This window comes from Dama dama, chromosome 14 (assembly GCF_033118175.1).
Source record: "Dama dama isolate Ldn47 chromosome 14, ASM3311817v1, whole genome shotgun sequence".
NCBI classification, from domain to species: domain Eukaryota; kingdom Metazoa; phylum Chordata; class Mammalia; order Artiodactyla; family Cervidae; genus Dama; species Dama dama.
The window spans coordinates 7,474,940-7,498,337 of NC_083694.1; positions in this window are offsets into that span (position 1 = coordinate 7,474,940).

Consider the following 23,398-nt stretch of genomic DNA (forward strand, 5'->3'; position numbering starts at 1 on the left):
CAAGTTCTGGGAGATGATGGACAGGGAAGCCTGGGTGTGGCAGTCCATGGGGTCACAAAGAGTTGGACATGAATGAGTGACTGAACAAGAACAAATTTTAACAAAATGAAAGTGAGGAGTTAGGAGAACTTCTGGACTTCCCAGGTGGCACAAGTGGTAAAGAACGCTCTGGCAAATGCACGTTCGATCCCTGGGTCAGGAAGATCCCCTGAAGGAGGGAATGACATCTCATTTCAGTAATCTTGCTTGGAGAATCCTAGGGACAGACGAACCTGGCAGGCTACAGTTCATAGGGTCACATAGAGTCAGAGATGACTGAAGTGACTTAGCACACATGCACAGAAAACTTCTAGGTTTCTATGTAGAAAAATCTAACATACACAATATTAGCTTTTCCAACACTGTTACATTTATTATTTGATTTGATTCTGATAAGTAACCTGTGATGTAATAAAGGTATTTATTTCTTTTAAAAAAATCCATGGGTATTACTTTTGTTTTTATTATGTGGTCTCTATAGTAATTGGTCTTTAAAAAATTTTTTACAATCTTTTATAGAACTGCCATATGACCCAGCAATCCCACTCCTGGGCATACACACCGAGGAAACCAGATCTGAAAGAGACACGTGCACCCCAATGTTCATCGCAGCACTGTTTATAATAGCCAGGACATGGAAGCAACCTAGATGCCCATCAGCAGACGAATGGATAAGGAAGCTGTGGTACATATACACCATGGAATATTACTCAGCCATTAAAAAGAATTCATTTGAATCAGTTCTAATGAGATGGATGAAACTGGAGCCCATTATACAGAGTGAAGTAAGCCAGAAAGATAAAGACCAATACAGTATATTAACACATATATATGGAATTTAGAAAGATGGTAACGATAACCCTACATGCAAAACAGAAAAAGAGACACAGATGTATAGAACAGACTTTGGGACTCTGTGGGAGAAGGCGAGGGTGGGATGTTCTGAGAGAATAGCGTTGAAACAAGTATACTATCAAGGGTGAAACAGATCACCAGCCCAGGTTGGATGCATGAGACAAATGCTCAGGGCTGGTGCCCTGGGAAGACCCAGAGGGATGGGATGGGGAAGGAGGTGGGAGGGGGGGACCGGGATGGGGAACACATGTAAATCCATGGCTGATTCATGTCAATGTATGGCAAAAACCACTACAATATTGTAAAGTAATTAGCCTCCAACTAATAAAAATAAATGAAAAAAAAATAAAATTTTTACATTCTTTTATAAAAGTGAGGTTTCATAAAAAACTATGTAGAAACATTCTTGTATATTTTTATAATCTACCTTACATGGCCTTTGATTCATGGAAGGTCATGATTTATTAAAGACCAGGTCACCAACATTGTGCTACATCAGGGATACAGAACTGTGAACCTGGGAACTGCTGTGTGTATCTTTAAAACTTATTTTAGAGAGAGTTCTAAGATGTTAATACTGTTTCTCTCTTCCTGTCCTCACTTCTGAACAGATTCTGGTGATCTTAAATTTCATACCAGCTGCAAATGTGGGATGTTTTGGAAGCTCAAAGATGAGGTATATGATTCTTTAGGGAGCTGTTAAAATGTAGGGAAGAAGGATTTAGCAGTGCAGAAGTTTAAACGTGTCTTGGAACAATTCTTGAGAAATAAGGTGGGATTCTCTGGAGGGACATTCTTTTTTTTTTTTTTTTGCTACTATTATTAGATGTATCATGAGTGTAGAGACCTAAAAAAGAAACAATTCCTATCTTCTATAATAAAGACAGTCATTCTTGGCCAAAGGAAGAGCACAATTAAAAGTTCAAGTTCTGAAAAACTTGGGAGTGATCAGAATAAATCATTATATATAAAACTGGAATAAAGCATGTGTGGGTTACGGAAGCAGAAGAAAAGAGAGATAGAAATCAGAATTTACTATGTGGTCATTCTACTCATATAGTGAAATCATCTTTAAAAGTTCTAAATTACTATGGAATCCATGAGTACCTGGGGCTTCCCAGGTACTAGTGGTAAAGAACCTGCCCACCAATGCAGGAGATGTAAGATGTAAGACCCACGTTCTGTCCCTGGGTTGGGAAGATCCCCTGGAAGAGGGAATGGCAACCCACTCCAGTATTGTTGCCTGGAGAATCCCTTGAACACAGGAGCCTGGTGGGCTACAGTCCATAGGATCGCAAAGAGTCCAACAGGCACACATATGCAGTTTTGCCATGTGACGTCTTACACATTATTTTGCCTTAATATTTATGTGTCCTATGGGTATAAAATATTCAGAAAATATTTGATAAAAGATTACTGCCTATGACTTTCTAAATTACATCTTTGATCATTCCATCCTAAGCAGGATTTTCCTATATGCAAATAATTACATAATTATTTTGAGATTTTAAGAACTGAAAATCTAAGTTTATTTAGTTTTTCCAGTAATTTTTTATGTTCAAAATAATTGATAGCATTTATTGAGTCTTTCTAATGCCAGGCACTGAGCAAGGGACTTTCCATCCAACACAAATGCCTACAACAATATTACAACATAGTCTTCTTAATACTGTTTCAGAGAAGAAAAATCTGTATCCTAAAGAAATTAGGTAAGTTTCCCAGTGTCACATAAATAAGTACAGAAATTAAATTCAAACTCTAAAAACCAAATTTCAGTCTGAAATGTACACCCCTCCCCATACCACCTCCACTCTCTCAAAGTTGTTTTATTCCATCACACTGCCTTTTGCTCTTACTTAGAGAACTTGTATTATCTTGGAATTTAAATGATTTAAAGTACCTTACTTTTCATGAAATGATATTAGCAATTATAATGACTTGGGCTTTGGGCAAATTATTTAAGTATTAAACCTTTGTATTCTTGTCACTAGTTTCATAAAGAAAGGTAATTGCTTTATTTCTCTCTGAATCTTGAGTCCAAGCTTCCGAACTATATTTGTAGAGGAAACATATGAAGCATCCATGCTCATTCTTACAGTTGCTAATTACCTGGTTAATTCATTTGAAATTACTCAGAATTCTGCATCTGAGTTTTAAAACAGACTCCCCAAAATTTGCTTATTTTTGCAATTTGATCAATCATGCAATCAAAGTTATCCTCTAATATGCACTAAAAACTTCTGATTTATTGATCAGAACCTTCTCTTTTAACCTTTATATACCACTTTTAGTTGTTTGGGATTTCAGTTTTATTCTGAGTACATTATCTAATTCTGAAATCCATGAAGTGGTATGCTGAAGATATTTTTTAAAAACATTCTTTAACTTCTTTGTACTTTCCTCCCCTCCCCACATGCCATTTTGAAAATGACTATGAATATCGAAGGCATTACATCCCAGGGTTCCACCAACACAATTCTAAATAATCCTTGAATTATGAGGGATAAAGTTGTCTCTAAATCTGACCGTGATTTATGCAAAATGTTTGATGATACTGTAGCTACGAGTCAAAACTATGTTCAGTTCAGGTCAATGCAGTCGCTCAGTCATGTCCGACTCTTTGCAACCCCATGGACTGCAGCATGTCAGGACTCCCTGTCCATCACCAAATCCTGGAGCTTGCTTAAACTCATGTCCCTCAAGTCGGTGATACCACCCAACCATTTCATCCTCTGTTGTCCCCTTCTCCTCTTATCTTCAATCTTTCCCAGCATCAGGGTCTTTTCTAGAGTCAGTTCCTCACATCAGGTGGTCAAAGTATCAGAGTTCTTTGCATCAGGTGGTCAAAATAATGCATAAATTAGGTTTCAAATCACTCCTTATGATATGTTCAGTATTTTCATTCTTCTGCATTTATTCACTATTGAGTATTAATGAGCTTTACCTATTAAACTGACAATGATGTGCATAGTCAAAACTACAGTTTTTCCAGTAGTCATGTGTGGATGTGAGACTTGGACCATAAAGAAAGCTGAGCACTGAAGAAGTCATGCTTTTGAACTGTTGTGTTGGAGAAGACTCTAAAGAGTCCCCTGGGCTGCAAGGAGATTCATCCAGTCCATCCTAAAGGAAATCTGTCCTGAATATTCACTGGGAGGACTGATGCTGAAGCTGAAGTTCCAATACCTGATGAGAAGAACTGACACATTCAAAAAGACCCTGATGCTGTGAAAGATTGAAGGCAGGAGAAAAAGGGGATGACAGAGGATGAGATGGTGGGATGGCATCATTGACTTGCTGGACATGAGTTTGCATAAGCTCTGGGAGTTGGTGATGGACAGGGAAGCCTATTGTGCTGCAGTCTATGGGGTTGCAAAGAGTTGGACACTGAGCGACTGAACTGAACTGAACTGAGGTTTCCCTTACCTTTTTTTTTTTTAATTAGATGAATTAAGACTGTGAAAATTGGCTTGTCATTTATCTGTGACACTTTCTTGAATAAGAGAATATGATTTCAAACAAAATGAAATGAGCATCTTTAAAGTGTTGCATTTTTCCTCTACTCTTGAGCATAAAAGAAAACATGTAGGGTTAATTAAAAAATAATGAATATAATAATGCATACTTTATGAAAAGTTATACAAATCTATATCAAGCTACATCAACGGATATTTATCTATATCAATTATAATTTTCAAACATACTATATATAATACACATGAGTATATTTGCATTTCAGAATTTATACATATGTATCACAAATGCATATATGGATTATCTAATATATTATTGAAATATTTAGCATATTTTCTTCATTTATATGTTATTTAGTTAAATAACCCAGTGTTAATTATAGTTAAACTTCCCAAAAGCATACTCTTTGTATACCTATCCATGTTTAACTAATCTGCAATAGGGATATTGGTATAAGCCTGTCAGGGAAGGCAACTCTGTGATTTCCTGCATGTTTAAATGCAGTGAGGTATAAAGAATGACTGAAACATGAATAAACAATATCATCATTTAAGTCTCTGCTGAAAATCAGGTAGGACTCAAGGGGATAGCTCTCTGTCAGAAATCTTCATTAATACTTAACACAAAATATACTCACAGTTCTAATCCTGGAGCTGACAGAAGCTTATTAAACACATATTTATTTTAAATTTCAGTAAACACTAAACTCTTTGACTCCTAGTCATCCTGAAACTGGAGAAAGAAATGGCAAACCACTCTAGTACTCTTGCCTGCAAAATTCCATGGACTGAGGAGCCCGGTAGGCTACAGTCCACGGGGTCGCAAAGAGTTGGACACAACTGAGCAACTTCACTTCATTTCACTTCATCCTGAAATCCATCAATCATCTAAAAGCAAAGTTTCCAACCACATCTACAGCATAATCAGTGGTAATGAGAGACACAAAACATGCTTATCAGAGTCTCCGTATCCAATGTGTTGCTGTTTTGTTCTGTTGCTAAGTCGGGTCCCACTCTTTGTGAACCCATGGACTGCAGCAAGCCAGATTCCCCTGTCCTTCACTATTTCCTGGAGTTTGCTTAAATTCATGTCCATTGAATGGTGATGCTATCTAATCATCTCATAGCCTTAGGGTTGAAAGAAGACAACTCAAGTCACTGACACATAGGAGAGAATGCTGAAACAGGAGGCTGCACATCCTGGTCTTTATTTCTTATAAATCCCATGGCCTCGGTTCCACTGGGTTTAAAATGGACTTATTAAAACAGTTGCTGTTGATATATAACAAGATACTTTTAAGATAAAATGAACTTCTACATTTGAAACTGACGATTGAGTTGAAGCAGACCAGGACCAAAATCAATTATCACAGTTCGAATTAAAGTGAGACAATCTCCATGAATTCACCTTTAAGAGACATGTGCGTCCATGCTCAGTTGCTAATAATGCCTGACTCTGTGACCCATGGACTGTAGCCCACAGGCTCCTCTGTCCATGGGATTTTCCAGGCAAGGATACCAGAGTGGGCTGTCACTTCCACCTCCAGGGGATCTTCCTGACCCAATACTTGGGTCATCTCCTGTGTCTTCTGCATTGGCAGGTGGATTCTTTACCACTGAGCCACCAAGGAAGCCCAAGGCCTCTATAAGTCTAGGTAAATTGGAATATTATGTTGTTAATACCATCAGAGCTTAAACATAGTATTATTGTGAGTCATTTTGTTCTTTCATATGTAAATTCATATAGTTCCTATAGTTTTAATTACTTATATTACTGTAATGTGAAAAAAAAAAAAAAAAAAAAAAAAAACCTTGAAAGGTTTTTTACCTTATTTGATTCATTTCTTGTTATTTTTATTTTGGACTAAATTTTGTTTAATTCACATTGCTGATTCTTAGGAGCCTGATCATTACATGAAGGCTGTAGTGAACTGTTCATTTTAAACAACTTGATATTTTCAGGTGGTCTTGTAACTCTTATATTTCTAAAATCTTGCCATGTCTCGTGATAATAAAAATCATGAAGAAAACACTTAAAAAAAAATCCTCATTAGCGATCTTCATCACAAAGTGAATCTATTTTGCAGTGCTTTTTTTTTCTCCAAGATACTTTCCACACTCAAGACATTCATTTGAGCTTCTCAGAATTTTATGAAGTTATATTATTTTCACCCTTTACCACATTCAGTTTTGACTTAGAATACAGATGAACCAAAAGTTAACTCACAAGTCAAACTTTTCTCATCTCAAATGGATAATTTTCTTAAGCACATAATTTGACAAAATTCCTTTCTACAAAAGATTCTTTGGACACTGCATTTTGCAATATATATGTTACCATGCTGAGAATAATGATCTCTTCCTGATACTGAAGACGTGACAATATTGTATGGGTCAAAACTATTTTCACTCTATAATGTCTATTTCTTAAGTTGTTATTATCTAGGCTTCATTGAATTTTTAAAGCAATGCAGAATCTTCTTTTCTCAGTATGTACAAAGCAAAAGAATCTCACTTAGAACATTCGCTTCCAAAAGAAGAACATGTTCAAATAGTCTTCTTTTAATGAATAGAGAATATACCCAGGGGCAGTTAATAATCTTGATATTATTATGACTTCATTGTTTTGAGATATCAGATCATGAGTTTATAAATAAAGTACTCATCACAGGAAGAAAATGTTTGTAACTGTATAGGGTGATGAATGTTACTAAAATATTGAGTCACTGATTCAGCCTTTTTCATTTCTCAGTAAGTTTTGAAAATCAGGTGTTCTTAAACTTATCCACAAAATGTTTAAATGTTGAAACCCTGGCACAGTGGTACAAAGGCACATTTATATTCAGTGTATATATAGTCATCAGACTGCCTTGGTTTAACTGGCCACTGTGATCTGGAGCCAAACTGAGGAGCAGAGGTTATAACAGGAGATATAGAGTGGAAGTAGGAAAAAGGACATTTTTTTTTTTTCTTTCCTCCATGACTACGTCTATTTAAACTAGAACCTATATTGGGTATCTTTCTTTTTCGTTTTTTTTTTTTTTTTTTTATTGAAGGATAATTGCTTTACAAAATTTTGTTGTTTTCTGCCAAACCTCAACATGAATAAGCTATAGGTATACATATATTCCCTCCCTTTGGAACCTCGCTCCCATCTCCCTCCCCATCCCACCCCTCTACGTTGACACAGAGCCCCTGTTTGAGTTTCCAGAGATATATAGCAAATTCCCATTGGCTATCTATTTTACATAAGGTAATGTAAGTTTCCATGTTACACTTTCCATATATCTCACCCTCTCTTCCCATCTCCCCATGTTCATAAGTCTGTTCTTTATGTCTGTTTCTCCATTGCTGCCCAGTAAATAAATTCTTCAGTACCATTTTTCTAGATTCCATATATATTCATGAGAATATGATATTTATCTTTCTTTTTCTGGCTCATTTCACTATGTATAATAGGTTCTAAGTTAATCCACCTCATCAGAACTTACTCAGATGTGTTCCTTTTTATGACTCAGTAATATTCCATTGTGTGCATGTACTATAACTTTTTTATCCATTCATCTGTTGATGGACATCTAGGTTGCTTCCATGTTCTAGCTATTGTAAATAGTGCTGCAATGAACAGTGGCATACATGTGTCTTTTTCAATTTTGGTTTCCTCAGGATATATGCCTAGGAGTGGGATTGCTGGGTCATATGGTAGTTTTCATTCCTAGTTTTTTATTTATTTATTTTACTTTACAATATTGTTTTGGTTTTGCCATACACTAACTTGTATCCTCCACGGGTGTACATGTATTCCCCATCCTGAACCCCCCTCCCACCTCCCTCCCCATCCCATCCCTCTGGGTCTTCCCAGTGCACCAGCCCCGAGCACCCTGTCTCATGCATCGAACCTGGACTGGTGAATCATTTCAGATATGATAATATACATGTTTCAATGCCATTCTCCCAAATCATGCCACCCTCGCCTTCTTCCACAGAGTCCAAAAGATTGTTCTATACATATGTGTCTGTTTTGCTATCTCGCATATAGGGTTATTGTTACCATCTTTCTAAACTCCATACATATGTGTTAGTATACTGTATTGGTGTTTTTCTTTCTGGCTTACTTCACTCTGTATAATAGGCTCCAGTTTCATCCACCTCATTAGAAATGATTCAAATGTGTTCTTTTTAATGGCTGAGTAGAAAAACATCTATTTCTGCTTTATTGACTATGCTAAAGCCTTCGACTGTGTGGATCACAATAAACTGTGGAAAATTCTTCAAGAGATGGGAATACCAGACCACCTGACCTGCCTCTTAAGAAACCTGTATGCAGGTCAGGAAGCAATAGTTAGAACTGGACATGGAACAACAGACTGATTCCAAATAGGAAAAGGAGTATGTCAAGGCTGTATATTGTCACCCTGCTTATTTAACTTATATGCAGAGTACATCATGAGAAACGCTGGGCTGGAAGAAGCACAAGCTGGAATCAACATTGCCGGGAGAAATATCAATAACCTCAAATATGCAGATGACACCACCCTTATGGCAGAAAGTGAAGAGGTACTAAAAAGACTCTTGATGAAAGTGAAAGAGGAGAGTGACAAAGTTGGCTTAAAGCTTAACATTCAGAAAACTATGATCATCACATCTGGTCCCATCACCTCATGGGAAATAGATGGGGAGACAGTGGAAACAGTGTCAGACTTTATTTTTGGGGGCTCCAAAATCACTGCAGATGGCGATTGCAGCCATGAAATTAAAAGACGCCTACTCCTTGGAAGGAAAGTTATTGACCAACCTAGACAGCCTATTAAAAAGCAGAGACATTACTTTGCCAACAAAGGTCCGTCTGGTCAAGGCTATGGTTTCTCCACTGGTCATGTATGGATAGGAGAGTTGGACTGTGAAGAAAGGTGAACGCCGAAAACTTGATGCTTTCGAACTGTGGTGTTGGAGAAGACTCTTGAGAGTCCCTTGGACTGCAAGGAGATCCAACCATCCATCCTAAAGGAGATCAGTCCTGGGTCTTCATTGGAAGGACTGATGCTGAAGCTGAAACTCCAATACTTTGGCCACCTCATGTGAAGAACTGACTCATTGGAAAAGACCCTGCTGCTGGGAGGGATTGGGGGCAGGAGGAGAAGGGGACGACAGAGAATGAGATGGCTGGATGGCATCACCGACTCGATGGGCAAGAATTTGAATTAACCCAGGAAGTCGGTGATGAACAGGGAGGCCTGGCATACTGTGATTCATGGGGTTGCAAAGAGTCCAACACGACTGAGCGAATGAACTGAACTGAACTGAATATTCCATTGTGTACATGTACCACAGGTTTCTTATTCATTCGTCTGCAAATGAACATCTAGGTTGCTTCCATGTCCTGGCAATTATAAACAGTGCTGCGATTAACATTGGGGTTCACGTGTCTCTTTCATTTCTGGTTTCCTCAGTGTGTATGCCCAGCAGTGGGATTGCTGGGTCATATGGCAGTTCTATTTCCAGTTTTTTAAGGAATCTCCACACTGTTCTCTATAGTGGCTGTACTAGTTTGCATTCCCACCAATAGTGGGAGAATGTTTCCTTTTCTCCACACCCTCTCCAGCATTTACTGTTTCTAGACAGTTTGGTGATGGCCATGCTGACCAGTGTGAGGTGATATCTCATTGTAGTTTTGATTTACATTTCTCTAATAATGAGGAATGTTCAGCCTCTTTTCATGTGTTTGTTAGCCATCTGTAAGTCTTCTTTGGAGAAACGTCTGTTTAGGTCTTTTTCCTACTTTTTGATTGGGTTATTTGCTTTTCTGGCTTTGAGTTGTATGAGCCACTTGTATTTTGGGAAATTAATCCTTTGTCAGTTGTTTCATTTGCTATCATTTTCTCCCATTCTGAGGGTTGTCTTTTCACTTTACTTATAGTTTCTTTTGCTGTGCCAAAGCTTTTCAGTTTTATCAGTTCCACTTGTTTACTTTTGTTTTTATTTCCATTACTCTAGGAGGTGGGTCATAGAGGATCTTGCTTTGATTTGTATCATCAAGTGTTTTGGGGATGTTTTCCTCTAAGAGTTTTATAGTTTCTGGTCTTACATTTAGATCTTTAATCCATTTTGAGTTTATCTTTGTGTATGGTGTTAGAAAGTGTTCTCGTCTCATTTTTTTACATGTAGCTGTCCAGTTTTCCCAGCACCATTTATTGAAGAGGATGTCTCTGCCCCATTGTATAGAGCTGGACTACTTTATTTTAGTGATGGCATTCTTACTTTAGGGCTTCCTAGGTGGTTCAGTGGTAAAGAATCTGCCTGTAATGCAGGAGACCTGAGTTCAAGTCCTGGGTCAGGAAGATTCCCTGGAGAAGGGAATGACGACCCACTCTAGTATTCCTGCCTGGAGAATTCCATGGACAGATTATACTGATGGGCTATTGTCCATGGTGTCATAAAGAGTTGGACATGACTGAGTGACTAACATAACACATCCTTATTTTATCTTGCCAATTTACCACTGATAGCAATCTAAAACTTAGAAATTTTTGAAATATTTCTATATCATAAATTTCTTCAATAAAAAGTACTAAACAGAAGTGACACCCTTTTGATAACCAAGGCCATCATTTTGACATGATTGTTATAATGGAAAATTGTACTTGCCTATTTCCATCCTTGTAGTTTTCATCTCTGATTTTTACAAAACATCCTATTTAAATTTGTTTGGTGTGTTTTCTGCCTTACAAGAAATCAGTTATTCATGGTTTATAAGTAAACAGTAAATTCTGATTAACCATCATGTGTAATCCTCCTCAGAGTCAAGTGTTTGGGGTTCGATATTGAATTTTAAGATATTTTGTTGTTTTTGTTCAATCACTGAGTCATATCCCACTCTTTGCCATCCCATGGACTGCAGCACACCAGGCTTCCCTGTCCTTCACTATTACCCTGAGTTTACTCAAACCATGGCCACTGAGTGGGTGATGTTCTAACCATCTCATCCTCTGTTGCTCCCTTCTCCTTCTCCTTCAGTTTTCCCCAGCATCAGGGTCTTTTTCAATGACTTGGCTATTCACATCAGGTGACTAAAGTATTAGAGTTTCAGTTTTACCATCAGTCCTTCCAATACATATTCAGGGTTGATTTCTTTAGGATTGAATGGCTTGATCTCCTTGAAGTCAAGGGACTCTCAAGAGACTTATCCTTCAGCACCACAGTTGGAAAGCATCAGTTCTTTGGTGCTCAGCCTTCTTTATGGTCCAAATCTCACATCCCAACATGGCTACTGGAAAAAAAAAAAAACAACAAAAAACAACAAAAAACATAGCTTTGACTACATGGATCTTTTTTAGTAAAATGATGTCTTTGTTTTTTAATATGCTTAAGTTATAATTTTATGCAAGCTTAAGTAAGATGCTTTGTCAGAGTTTAAGCAAGTTTAGAGCCTGTACTTCCTCACTTCATTAGCTTATCTTAAAATGGGGTTGGAAATTAGTGTTGTTTCTGCAAAAAGGGAAAACATGAGAAGCTTCTGCTGTGCTGGACCATGTTAGGCTACTTTCTTTTGCTGGGTATGTAGACTAGGTGGTTTAATCAAATCCAGTTTGATAACTCCTCTGAATCATGGTGGTGGTTTAGTTGCTAAGTCATGTCTGACTCTTGCAACCCCATGGACTGCAGCCTACAAGGCTCCTCTGTCCATGGGATTATCCAGGGAAGAATACTGGAATGGGTTGCCATTTCCTTCTCCAGGGGATCTTCCCAACCCAGGAGTCAAACCCAGGTGTCTTGTATTGCAGGCAGGTTCTTTACCAACTGAGCTACAAGGGAAGCTCATACTTGTTTGTAATTTATAAGTTTTTCAACAAAGAATAGTGAATAGGGAAACAAAGTGGTCATCCTTAAATAGATCTCTCTTGGCACCATTCCTCCCCTGAATTGAAATCTGAAAATTATTTGTCAAACCCTGAGTGAACTTTAGAAAAAGTAGAATTCTTAAAGTCTCCAAATTGACATATTAAAAGCAAGCACTCAATGGTGGGTTCCAAGGCTTTAATTAGAGAAAAGTGACTCAGTTTGAAGTAGTTTCAATTCAAATGAGAGGTGTGCTAAGATTTCAGATATGGCACTTTATTCTGAAACTGTTGCAGCAGATTTAATCTGAAAATCAGTTCAACTACTTGTGAGTATTACCTACAGTGATGTATCAGGGATGGTTTCAGATTTTATGTTGAATATTATGTATGCTGAGATTACATGTTGTGACATATAGGATAAAATGTAGAATTTACAGATTCTAAAACATTTGAATGATTTGTGCTGCATCTGAAAATTTATAAGAACAGTCAAATAATGAAAATATGAACATTCTATAATATTTATATATTTATAGAAACCAGTATTACATTTTTCCTGTTTTTCAAATTAAAGTTCATTATCCAACCAAAGATTAAAAAAAAAAAAAAATCTTATCCCACTCATGTGATTTTCTGCTTTTCATGAGGTTTTTCTGCTTCTCAAGAGGAAGAGACTGTCACATTTTACAAGCAGCTGCTATATTCTTCAGAAGTTAAACATGCCTTGCAGAATATTGCCAGAAATTTAATTACTGTTTATGTTAGTTTGGTTTTCATCAGTTTCTAGCAGAATGAAGCAGACTGCTTTGAATTCATTCACTGATCTCATATGTGTCAAAAATTATTTTTTCTACATTAGGTTTTGAATGCCTATCTCTATGCATTTACTTAAAATAAAGGAAAATACAAATTGAGATCTTTAGGAATTTCAGAAGTCACTTAACTAATGACTGTTCTCTGAAGCTGAATTTTTATTCAGAAAATAATTTACAACACATTGCTGGAAGAAGTACATAATCATTGAGGTATTAATTGTTAGTAATAGGATATATACCACAAGGATATATATTGAGTGGTATATTATGATACCTTATTTTATCATATTTTAATGCATTATATTTATTTAGTACAAAATTTTAAACTCTATTTTTACAAGAATATTGATCTAACAGTTTTCAAAACCTTTGGGAATCTTACGTTACTCAAGCTCTAATATTTAAAAAAAAGTCTTTCATCACTTATGTATTGTTAGGAGCTATAAACTATATGTAAATACTGAATCTACCCTGCTGCATAAGGCAGAAATATTCATACTTTCAGGGAGCCTATTTCTTATCATCAGCATATTTCACTCATGTAATAACATTGAAATTTAAATGGAAGGTATTAAATACAACATAGAAAATACATAAATTACTCAAAATACTAAAACTAAAGAGTGTCAAATACATACACCGTTTGGTGGGTGACATCCAGAAAAATCATTTTCTCTACGTGCCTTGTTATCAGGAATGCTACTAGTCAACCTGATAATCTTCAGTACCGTACAATCCCCCCTGTCTGGGTCTTACTCTAGTAAATATCTACCTAAGGAAACATGTCATCTAAATATATATTTTTTTCCTTTTAAGTTGCTTTCAATCTCCTTAAAGTGATTTAGAAGAGTAGTAGGCATATCATTCCTTAATTATATGTGAGGATCCACTTAACCATTACTCTTTTCTCTATGTTCTCAAAGTAAAGGCACAATGTTATCTTAATCATAATCATTATGATTTAGTACTGGCAATGATATACCAATAGTCAGGAAAAAAAGAAAAATGCTAAGCTTTCAAATAAGCTTAAATGCTATAAAGTCATCAACATTAATCAGCGATAGTTTGCATAAAATTAAAATACCAATTAGAATTATTATATAAATTCTGTTTATGCCATTTTCAAATAAATATGCAGATAATCAAATACTAGCAAATAATAGAAATTTATTTTAAAGTGATTATCCCTTTTGCTTCTTTGTTGTTTTAATTACTTTTGCTACATTTTAAAAATATTTTAAAATATTTTTGACCTGTAATAGTGCAGTTTTACATTTATAAGTTAAATAAGTTTTTATAGGCTCTTTGGAATTTTTTTGCATAGGGGAAGCTTTCATGATGGAGATGTTAAGGGCTGTTAGACAAAGAGGGTCAAGTAAAGGACTTTTCTTGAGGAGACTGTGGTTTAGTAGGGTAGAGAATGGATCAAGATTTAATGATGAAACTTTAACAAAAGAAATGCATAATACTTTTAGAAATATGGAATATGTTCTGTGCTAGAGTTAACTTTGTATGTTTGACATATTCTTTGATTAAAAAATTATTGTGTTATGCAGAGATATTTTAAAGCACAGATTTCCTTAACGTTCTGTTAATGAGATCCATTTCTATGCAATATTGGAAAGGCCCCAGCAGAACTAGGGTACCTGCACCGTCACCCCACCATCTGAGAAGGGAGTGGGGAAGACTTTGGTTAATGGACATGCTCCATAGACATAACCAGTTGTGGCTTTTCTCCCTGAAGTGAAATGCCCCCTTACACTTTTCAGGTGACTGATAGTGATCAGTATTAGAACTTCACTTTCCTCCTTTGAGACAGCAAGAGGAATCTTCTTGTATTCTCTGATGTTGTATGATATTATGCATGCTAAAATTTGCATAGCATAGAGCAGAATGCAAAAGTTGAGCTCTTAATATATAATTTTCCTCTCCTTACTGTAATATATGAATATGCTCAAGGGAATTCCATAACTCAGCCCTTGTTATACCATGCTTTGTGACTGCTTATTAAATTCAAGTCTTTTCAGATGAAGGATATTTCTTTTGTCTCATGAAAATGCTCAAGGACTCTTCAGGATTTCAAAGGCAGGTGGGTCCAGGAACTGCTAAGTCATGGTACACCACAGATTGCCTTAAGATGTCAAGGGGAGTAAGTCTAACTATCCTCCCTAACAGGCAGCCATGAGACTGGCTATCCTCCATCTCAAGTCAAACTTTTTTCTTCACAGGGAAGTCAAGGAAACCCTCTGGAGATGATTGGGGAAGCAGTGAGCTTGTCAAAATGGCATCTCCTATATCAGGGTCTGGTTTAGAAGGAGGCTTATTGTATTTAATGTTCCTTTCTATATAATGATAGAGTATATTATAATTATTATTGCAGCTTTTTTTTTTTGGCTGCACAGGCTCAGCAGTTGCATTGTGTGGGCTCTCTAGTTGTTGCATGCAAGCTTAGTTGCCCCGTGGCAGGCATGTGGGATCTTAGTTCCTTGACCAGGAATCGGACCCACATCTCCTACAATGGAAGGCAGATTCTTGACCACTGGACCACCAGGGAAGCCATATATATATATATATATATATATATATATATATATATATATATATAAATTTCTAAATCCTTTTTATTTCAAATTATGCATATTCACATGTCTATTTATTTGTAAGGAGTATCATCTTTCTAGAGAAGGTGCTTGGCACAGCATCTTTATTTTAGTAATTGAAACTAATAAAAATCTAAAATTCTAGAAAATGGAGTGAATTAAGATTCTAGTTCTGGAGGTTGAAGTCCAGGTTTTTGCTTTTAATCAATGTAACATATACATGAGATAAAGTACTGAAATTGTTTTATATTAAGGTCACAAGATTATTGACCCAAACTTTTACAGCTGTTGATATTTTTACTTTTTAATAAAAATTATTTAAGAATGCCTTGCATATCTTGCTTTTATTATTTACAAATGCAGAGATTAGTGGAGTTAAATAACATGTGAAGGTGTTTAACATACTTCTTTCTGAATTTTTTATATACTCACTGTCCCTTGATTTACAAAGTCAATAGCAAATGGTGCCTTAGGGGATACACATAAATATAGGACAAACATGTCATAGAATATTTTTGATGAGACTTTTTCTAGGTCCATCAGGAAAAGTTTGTCTTGAGAGTTACCGTTTTATGCAGAAGTCTGCCTTCTGGAGAAAAAGAAAAAAAAAATGTTAAGCTCAAAGTTGCTAGCCAGGATGACTCAGACTACAAATGGTAGAGTGGACCAAAAGGTTCCCTCCCTGACACACAATCAATGTCAGATCCCAAATGGCTTGTCACATTTAGTAGGACTTCTGTGTAGTCATGGCTGGGTGTTCTAGATGATTCCTGTCTTCAGTCTCCCTGTCTGGGGTCAAAACCTTTCTTAGAGATAACTCCAGCTAGATATGTCTAGAATTCCAGAGCAGTGATGCAGAACCTGTGGTTGGAATTCTTGCCAGCGTCAACCTGGAAGAAGTTGTAGTTACTGTGAAACGGAAATAACAGATGGTATATTTAGGAAGAGAGGGATCTGAGATTCACCTACTTGCCTGGCTTTCCAAGCTCAGTCGGCTTTCACTCCATCTGCTGAGTTTTCCCTTCTCTACTGGATGAAGGAAAACCTCCTTTCTTCCCTCACTGTTGTTCTGTCTTTGGCTTTTATCTTTGGGGTCTGGAAAGTGTTTCTAGATAGGTGGCAACAGTATGTAAGTATGAATGGCTTTGGAATATATTTGAGAGAGTGTTATTCCTTTAATAAGCCAGACTCGGGTTTAATTTATGAAAATCATAGCACCCACATAGTCTCTTGCTCTGTCACTGAAACACAGGTGGTCAGCAAAAAATTATATTTTTTGAATAAAGGTTAGAATCATTTTTGAAAAGAGCAAATAATAGATAAAATTAAAAGTTGCCATCTCCAAGCGTTACGTATGTGACTGCAAGGTCTTAAGTTTGACTAAAATTTAATTATGATAAAATAATATCTCTATACAATAACTTTTTATAGCTTATTTTACCATCTTGATCATCTTCACAACCACTTTATCCATTCTTCCTTTGAGAGCAGATGGAATTGATCACACAAACATTACTGTCTATAGTATTTTCTTCTTCTTTATAAACAAATGACTTTTGTAGATTGTATTGTATATAGTTCCTCAAAAGTAGTTTTAAGATAACTGCCTGTTTAGTGTAAAGCTTCTGAAAATTTGTAACTATGCTCATTTGATCTTCTTTCCATAGAGGAGGAACTGAAGCTTCTAGAGACTTCTAGCTTGCCCAAGATCACAGGGAAAAACCAACACAGCAGAATTGAATCTGGGGCTTCAGAACTTCCAAATCCACACTTTTAATTCCTAGGTTTTTCTTTAATATGGGAATTCACACCCCAGACAAAACAATGACTCTCTTTCACTTTGCAAACTTTTTTTTAGTAACTTGCATATGTTAGAGAAATATTATAAGAATTTAAGCCACTGGATTAATCTTGAAATCATAAAAGTTCAAAGGTCTTTTTCTGTTAAAAAAAACAAAAAAACAGTGCATAGCTAGGAAAAAAGGCCATTCAGCAATTACTGTGTAAGGAAAGGGTGGACCTGTTTCTGGTCTGATGTTTATGGAGACACATTTCCTCTCTCCACTTGCTCTGTTCTGTCATTAGGAAAACATAATTAAGAAGACCTGTAAACAGAGCTTTATTTTCTTCTTTTAGGTTTGTATTTATTTATTTATTTTTGGTTGTGCTGTGTGGCTTGTTGGATCTTAGCTCTCTGACCAGAGATCAAGTTTCCTTGACTTCCCTGTGAAGAAAAAAGGGTCTCCCTGCAGGGGAAGCGCAGAGTTGCAACCACTGGACCTTCAGGGAAGTCCCAGAGCTCTTCCTTCAATATTCATGGAGGCTCCATAATGGGGTGGAAAGCTTTTAATTCATGTCCTCTGGAAAGATAAATCTCCAAGTCCTTACAATGAGAACATGTTGAGGGAAGTGGAGGCTTTTGGTGGCATCTATGTTTAAACACAATGGTCTGACTGTTTACATGGCGGAGCTGGCACTGATGTTATGGTTGAGGTTGTGAGCCCTGGGTGCAACCAGTCTGGCACTATATTATTCTTTAGAAGCTATAATGATCTGAATGAGCTGCAACTTCAATCTCAGAGTAGCTTCCAGAAACATAACCACTGAGGATCACTGGACCTGTGTGGCTAGTTTTCATTATTTGCAGGGGTAGGTTTATATGCATCCTTGACTTTTTCATACTTTATTATTCTTTAACACATTGATTTTTTAAAAAAGAAAGTCATGGAATGTGTGCAATCAGATTTAAAAAAAAAATAAAAGTTTATGTACAGCTTTGTAAAAGTTCTGAGAAGAGTCAAGATAATTGCATGGGTAAATTTAAAACCAAAACATAAAAAAAAAATTACTTTCAAAACTATTTATAGTAAAATGATAACACCATTAATTTTAATGTCTCTTTACTTATTTGCTTCAATAATTTTAAGTAAAGCATAAGAGGACATGAAAACATATGGTATCTCTCTCATCTAAATATTAATCTTTCTAATTGAAGTTTAAGTAGAATTTGTGTTGAAATGATCATCTAAATCACCTTAATACTCTTCATAAAATTCCTTTTGACTTGTAAACACAATGCTTGGGATGATGGTGCACTGGAGAATAAAATTATTAATGAAAACGTCTGTGTTACTTTCAGGATAAGCAACTGTTTGCTACATTTATTCCATCTGGAAAAATATTTTGAGCCCTGACTACCTGTTGGTACAGTTCTAGGTATCGTATATACAGCAGTGAACAAAACTAAGTCTTTGACTTGGTAGAGCTTAAATTTATTTATTTAGGGGTGAAGCAGAAAGCAAAATTAAATAACATCAAATGATGATACCTATCCCCAAAAAAGATGGGTGTAAGGAGCAGGGAAAGTGGCAATTGTTTCTGCTTGAGGTAAGCTGGTGGGGGAGGGACTCTCAAACAGCAACCCATTTGAACAGGCACCTGAAAAAAGAGAGGATGCAAACAGCAATGCCCCAGGGCAGAAGTGTGTTCCATGCTGAAAAGGCAGAACAAGAAGGTCACTGTGGATTTTTCTGGAGCAATGTTGGATGTTACCAGAGAGTCAGTCCCGGCCAGAGCTTGCTTGGTCATGTCTAAAACTGATTTTTACTTTGGCTTTTACTCTATGAGATTGGAGAGCCATTGAAGAATTTTGAGCAACAGAGAAACATCTATATTTAGCAAACAAAAAACACATGATGCTCAGTTAAATTTGAACTTCAGATAAACAGTGGATAAATGTGACATAAAAGACATCCCAAATATTTTATGAGACATACTTATGGTGAAACATTATTTATAATCTGAAATTTGAAGAATAGAATATCCTGTATTTCAAAGGTGTTCTCGCACTTATCATCATTTGGTCTCTAAGTTGCGTCTAACCCTTTTGCAACCTCAGGGACTGTAGCCTTCCAGGTTCCTATCTCCATGGGATTTCCCAGGCAAGAATACTGGAGTGGGTTGCCATTTCCTCCTCCAGGGGATGTTCCCATCCCAGAGATCAGACCCTCATCTTCTGCTTTGGCAGGTGGTTTCTTTACCACTGAGTCACTAGGGAAGCCCATGTTCTCTCACTGCTGTGTGGTAAATAAACATTTTGGTAGGAAAGAAGTAGAAGCTGCTAGGATCTACTTAAATAAATTCAAATATATTCACTCATTCGTCTTTAATCTGAAGCTGCTCTGAAACTATAACTTGGTGAGATGTGTGAACTTATGAGAAAATACATGAATTTGCCTTATTTTAATAAATATCTCTTTTCAATTTTTTTGGACAGCAATAAGATATCTTTAAATAGATACAATAAAATATATTTTTGTACAATGCTTATCATTATAAACATAAAATAATTATATTATACAAAATAGATTTTAATTTAAAAAAAGTATAAAGTGGACCAAACAAGATTTGAAAAATATAACAAATGATTTAATGGATATAGCTAGGTCAATAAGTAACTAGATCATACACGAGTTTTTAAGAATATATCGTACATTTATAAGCATTGTAAGAATGCATTTACAAAAAAAAAAAAAAAAAAGAATGCATTTACAAATATATTAGACCTGAACACAAATCACAAACCCTTTCAGAAGTGAAATTAAGATATTTAAAAATACAATAAAATTATATTACAAACCAATGGCAAATCACAAATAAAATACCCCTTACCTCATATTTTTAAATATTAAGAAATACACAAGTATATTAGGAAAAAATGCTAATTGATAACAAAATGATGCTTATCAAATCATCTGAAAAAGTAAAGCAGCAATTTGAAGGAATTTGTCATTTTAAATGTATAACTTAGAAATCTGCCTGCAATCTAGGAGACCAGAGTTTGATCCCTGGGTCAGGAAGCTCCCCTGGGGAAGGGAGTGGCAACCCACTCCAGTATTCTTGCCTGGAGAACTGCATGGGCAGAGAAGCCTTGTGGGCTACAGTCTAGAGGGTCACAAAGAGTTGGACACCACTGAGCGACTAACACATACACAACTTAGAAATAAAGTATCAGCTGAAAAAGTTGCAAAATGAAAAGCAACCTGAGTCTAAGAGGTAGACAGAAGAAAACATCTTATAGAAAGATAATGAAATAGAAAGTATAAATTCAGCGAAGTTCAACAAAGCTCTAAAAAATTGAAAAAAAGAAAATACTGACTTCTTTATTGAGAGGGAAAAAAAGAGAAACCATAAATATATTTATTTCAGTCATGACAGACAGTGGATGACTATAGCTAGAGAAGACATTAAACAGATAATGAAATGATATTATAAACAATCTAAGAGCAACATATTTGAAACAGATGTGAAGAGTAACTTGCTAAACTGTCCATGAAAAAAATTAAATGACTATTCTATGCTTTAAAGAGATGAAATATCATCAATATTTTTTCCACAAATAAAACTCAAGGTCATAATGTCTTACCTTCTATTCTACCAAATTAGAAATGAAGAAAATTTTCAGCTTACAGAAGCTCTCCTAGAGAATAGCTGAAGAAAACCCCACTCATTTCATGGGGTTGGAAGACCTTCACACCAAAATCCAAGAAGGATAGTATGACAAAGGAAAAAGACTAGCTAATTTCATATATGAACATGGATGTAATAGATTTTGAAAAAAAAAAAATTGCACACCAAATTCTAAATACATCCTGAACAAATTTGATCTATTTCAGTGAATATAGGTTTTATTAACATTAAAAATCAGTAAACGTAAATCAATCTCTTAAGCAATTAAAGAGTAAAACAATAGGTTCGAGGCAGTAAAAGTAGAGATTATATTTGCAAAACTTCAGCATTCATTTATCAAAAAAAGAATAACAACCTCATGAGTTTTCAGCAAAATAGGTATAGGAGTTGTCTAAAAACAAAACAGTAACAAAGGCCTACTGCAAACCATTTTGCTTTCTTTTTCTTCAAAAGTAGAAACAATAAAGAAGAAAAAAATCTTCTAAAATCTCCTAAACCTACTTCTGTGCCTACCAGCATCTTAATCATATGTCACTCTTACAGTTTTTCTTGTATAGAGATGCTCTTATCAAGTATTCATGTTCTAACAGTCTTGCCTACAAGGAAGGGTATGTCTTGAGAAATTCTCTTTACTATTTGAAAAAAAAATTTTTTTTTAAACTGAATCATTGCCATCAGCTTAAACACTTTATTTGTCTCATTAAAAAAATGTCTAATAATGTCTATACATCCAATTATCTTTTTAATACAGAGAACCCCTTCAGCCCCAGGAGACATAATGACTTACTATTCTGGGTAAGTAATGTCATTACTATTCTCTGGGTTCATCAATGTTTCCATTTTTTTGTTTGTTTCATTATACTATTTTTACACTTCTATAAATATTATCTTGTTGAAGTCTCTTAAAACATCTGGGGTTGGACTCTGTTTCTATTAATAACTGAAATGCTCAGTAATACAATGGCTAATCCTTAAAATCAGAATTATTTCAATTTTGTTGAGTGCAAGAAATGGTACTTATTATAAGCTATAACTTTGATATTCAGCTGATTGACTAAACCTTTTGAAAATGCATATTAACAGTGGTAAGCTAGGCTGGAGAAAACAGTGATTCTTTCTACATATATTGGAGGGTGACCAAACATCTTTACCTTGATTTTGGCAAGTTTGTGTGCATATGCTCAGTAGTGTCCAGCTCTCTGTGACTCCATGGACTGTAACCTGCCACACTTCTCTGTCCATGAGATTTTTCAGGAAAGAATACTGGAATGGATTGTCATTTCCTCCTCCAGGGGATCTTCCCAAACCCAGAATGAAACTGCATTTCCTGCATTGGCAGGCAGATTATTTTACCACTGTGCCACATGGGAAGCCCAGGTGGAATCTCTCTATTCTGACACGGGAATTCCAGAGGGTTTTCACACCACTAATAATAAAGCCAAACTCTACGCTGTGTGCCGACCTGAAAGGACACACATGGTCTGTTCCTTACACTGTGTTTGGCATAATTTCCTGTCATCCTTCCCTTTTTCTAATTTGGCCACACTGGCCTCTTAACTGATCATTCGCTGATCACTCTACCTTCAGAGGCACCTTAGATATTGCGACTTCTGCCTGGACTGCTCTTTTCCTAAATAGCTTCATGATCTGCTCTTTTACATTTTTAAACTTCTTAAATTCCAATCCCCACTGACCTGTTTAATTTTTTTTCCTCATAGGGCTGCTAAGCACTGAAATATTGTATATCTTCTTATGATTTGCTCATATTACAATATCTCCATAGGATTATCCCTATAATAGGGTCATTGACCACTTTTAGAACGCATTTAACTGTGCCTATGACACTTCCCAGCATACAGCAGCAAGCCAATAAATGCCTGATGAGTGAATGAATGAGTGGTTCATAATGATGGTAAGATGAATCCAACAAAAAGTAAAACATTTCTCCATGAAAATTTCTAGAAAAGAATTTATTAGATTGGTCAAAAAGTTCATTTGGGTTTTTCTGTAACATCTTATGAAAAATGTCTGAAGAGGCCTTACAAATAGCTGTGAAAAAAGGGAAGCAAAAAGCAAAGGAGAAAAGGAAAGATATACCAGTTTGAATGCAGAGTTCCAAACAAAAGCAAGGAGAATTAAGAAAGCCTTCCTCAGCAATCAATGCAAAGAAAGAGAGGAAAACAATAGAATGGGAAAGACTAGAGATCTCAAGAAAATTAGAGATACCAAGGGAGCATTTCATGCAACGATGGGCTCGATAAAGGACAGAAATGGTAGGGACCTAAAAGAAGCAGAAGATATTAAGAAGA